At 38.6% G+C, this 3799-nt stretch overlaps 1 long non-coding RNA gene across 1 annotated transcript; it reads left to right on the forward strand.

The window, feature by feature from the left end:
- Window positions 1-1290, forward strand: LOC117486093. The gene is made up of 3 exons (XR_004556261.1): window positions 1-67; window positions 801-885; window positions 1252-1290. It is a non-coding gene; the product is annotated as an uncharacterized LOC117486093 (long non-coding RNA).
- Window positions 1291-3799: the final 2509 nt, after the last annotated feature.

Raw genomic sequence — 3799 nt, forward strand, 5'->3', positions numbered from 1 at the left:
CAGCATATTACTGCCTCAACATCAGTTATCGCTCAGAACTGGGAGCTACCCTGGAGTTCTTGCAGAGGTAAGACTTGAATTGTAATTATTAAGTAATTCCATCTTAAACCACAGAGTAGAGGATTGTGCACATTTCTGACACACGATAAGTGCTCCTGACAATACAAGATAATCGAGATAAAAAGATTATTGTGCTGCATTCTGTTTCGCATTATGCTCTCGTTTTGTCTTGGGTTGTAAATTCAGCGTACCCCTTTCCTTTGCAGTGGTGTGCTTTGGCTCCTCCCTAAAAGCTCAAACTCACTCTTAGCCAATCGGTGGTATGTTTACTTCAGCTCAATGAAAATGACGGAAAGAGGGCCCTTTGTCGACAACAAAAGAAAACCTGGTATTATTGCAGTGAACAAACACATTAGAACTTCTTTCGGTTAACTACGATGCTTTTACACCGCTCACTCTGCTACTGACACGCACCTCATCTGCCCCAGTTACACACAAACCTCTCAAGATGGGACTCGTAGCTACCCAAATCTTCAAGTGACCGCTTGCTCCTGTTTACAGACCTGCTGCGATACTGTCCAGTGTGATAGTGATGCCAAGTGACGACTTTATATAACAAAATCTATTCAAACCAATGCTTTAAATGCACAGATATGATCATAGCAGTTAATGAAAAGTACATTTAAGAGTAGCATTGCCCTTTGACTTCAAGCTGTATAACTGTAAAGACAATTAATGGCTGTATCATCCACAGAATGTGTAATTAAACACTAAATGTAAGTGTACTTCTGTCTTAACAGGTGCCTATTCAAGATCAATCCGGACAATGGGACTAGAGTGGAGAGGAAGGAATACAAACAAAAACAGCACTCGATAAAGATAAAGGTGCATTCATTAATTACAAACGTCGCTGACTTTGAATGGAGAGAGTTGAAACACACATAGTCATGTACACACGCACGCACATAACTGGTAGATTTCTTTAGTGTTTATAATTGTTATCTTTTGAACAAAATGTTGGCTATTGTTAAATGTTGAAATGTTTCATTGCCGGTCTATTCTGCTTTATTATTACTTAAAATATATTTTATTTATTGTTTTTATTTTTGTGATGTATATTATTTTCAATAATATATCGTATATATTTGTGATTTTTTTTTTCTACAAAACATCGGACAGTTAATGTAAACTTGGGCTTTTGCAAAGTAAAATGACATGTTTACTTTGTGTTTTACATGTAAATGGTCTTAGATTTCATGAAGTTTGCTGACGACACGACCGTCATCGGCCAGATCACCGACGGCGACGAGACGGCGTACAGAGAGGAGGTCGAAAACCTGACATCTTGGTGCCAGGATAACAACCTCCATCTCAACGTCAGCAAAACCAAGGAGCTGATTGTGGACTACAGGAAGCAGCAAGGAGAGGGATACGCCCCCATCGCCATCAATGGGACTACGGTGGAGAGAGTCAGCAGCTTCAGGTTCCTCGGGGTCCACATCACCGAGGACCTGACATGGACTCATCACTGAAGACCTGACTCATCACTAAGGACCTGACATGGACTCATCACTGAGGACCTGACTCATCACTGAGGACCTGACATGGACTCATCACACTAACACCATCACCAAAACAGCGGCTCTTTAAAAACAAAATTGTATTAGTCAATTTATTGAACATGTTAGAAACAAAACAAACAATATTTATCGTATTTTAGCTTAAAAACGTTTCTGGTCCTACCCCCCCCCCCCCCCCCCAGCGTACATTGTTCATGAAAATACAAGTTTGGGTCATCGTCATCAGCATCTGTGATATTGGATTCATTCTTTTGTACAAAACAACCAAAAAGAAATAACTTTTACAACGACAAGAAATAGCAAGCATCAGTTCACAGGTCCTGCTCGGAACCATTCAGGATTTGGTTTCTAAATAAGAGTTTTAGTTTAGATAAAGTTGCACAGTATTTCAGCTCATCATTACAGTTATTCCACAGATGAACACCTTCTGTTGTGATGCAATGAAGTTTGGAATTTGTTCGAATGGGTGGTTTTAAAAAAAAATGCAGTTTCCTCTCAACATGTGTATGTTTTCTCTCCGTGTGAAAAGTCCCATGACATTATGATGTAATTGTTCTGCAGGCTGAGGAAGTTCAACATGGATACTCTGCATCTTCTACAGGTGCACCATAGAGAGTATCCTGACTGGCTGCATCACGGCCTGGTACGGCAGTGCAATCATATTCCGTTTACTTGCATATAGACTACTTGCATATAGACTCTACTTGCACTATTTCTATTCTGTTATATTTGTTCTATGTTCTATATATATGTTGCACTGTTGGAGGAGCCTGTGACTTCAGTTGTTCATTGCCATGTCTACACTGAAGCTAATGTACAAATGACAATAAAGCCTTGAATCTTGAATTTACGGTATTTTTTTCAAATGACAACTAATCTTTCAGCTTTTTTTGATCATTTAAAAAAATATTTATTCAGTTTTTCTAGAGGTGTATAACTCTATTCTAACAATTAATATATGTTAAAAGAAAAAGATTTCCTGTAAAATTACAGATTTTTTTGGGCAAAAAATGTGATAGTTAATGTAAACTAAGGCTTTTGCAAAGTAAAATTACATTCTTTTCTTTGTGTTTTAATGGTAAATGGTCTTAGATACACGGTACTTTTTTGTAATAATAAAAGTAATTTTATGTATTTTAGCTTTTTTTTATCATTTTTTTAAAGATAATTATTCCATTTTCTAGAGGTTTATGACTCTATTCTAACATGTTAAAATAAAAAGATTTCATGTAAAATTACAGTAATAGAGGCTACTTGTGGTAAGGTAAGTAACTTTTTTTTTACATGTTATCTCCGTATTTTATTTTACAGTTTTTTTCCTTTTTTTAACGGACATTTTCTGAGAGACAGCAAGCGCATTTCGTGGCATCTGCAGGCAGTGGCAAGTACTTCCGGCATATGCCACAGATGCCACAACTTGCCACCGGCATATGCCACAGATGCCACAACTTGCCACAGATGCCACAACTTGCCGAGGCATCTGCCGCTACTGAACGGGAGTTGCCACAAGATGCCAGAAGGTTTACGATAGCTGCCACTCGCCTTCCGTGGCAAATGCTGCTATTTAAACCCGTATTTATCGTGTAAAATGTCGCTGTTTAGGCATGACCAGTGGTGTAGTGGGCGTTGGACGCGGGGGTACGCCGTACCCCCACTTATTTGAAGCATGCATTTTTTTAATAGTCTAATAAATATAAAATCATTGCCTCAGTTGCAAGTATGTATTTGTTGTAATAATGACGAAAACATAATAGGCAGATTTCACAGTAGTTGTAATAAAAACGTAGCTCAAGCATTTATGCAACTTGATTTGAAGCGGGTGTGTGTGTGAGGGGCAGCACCGTGTGTGTGTTTGTGTGTAGGGTGAACAGATGTCCCGCTGTGTGCGGAACTGTCACTGCACACACAGCATCTTTATTATTTGTCCCGAGTACCACGAAATTAAGACTATGTACCGCATTTGAGTGACAGTCGCGCAGAAAGGCCGGATCGGTTCGCTGACGGCCGACACCGCCCTATATTATTATATTTATATTATATTTTAAACGGCATCATGTAAGCTGCGCTGACAGGCGACACAGAGGTCCACAGGGTACAGTACTTGAGTATATATACTTAGTTAGCCTATTTCCCACCTCTGGTCAACAATGATAGATGTTAATGTCAATAAATTGTCTTTATTCACTTATAATATATCTTGAGTATTATCATAAAAATAG

The sequence above is a fragment of the Trematomus bernacchii genome, unplaced genomic scaffold (genome assembly GCF_902827165.1).
Source record: "Trematomus bernacchii unplaced genomic scaffold, fTreBer1.1, whole genome shotgun sequence".
Classification (NCBI taxonomy): Eukaryota; Metazoa; Chordata; class Actinopteri; order Perciformes; family Nototheniidae; genus Trematomus; species Trematomus bernacchii.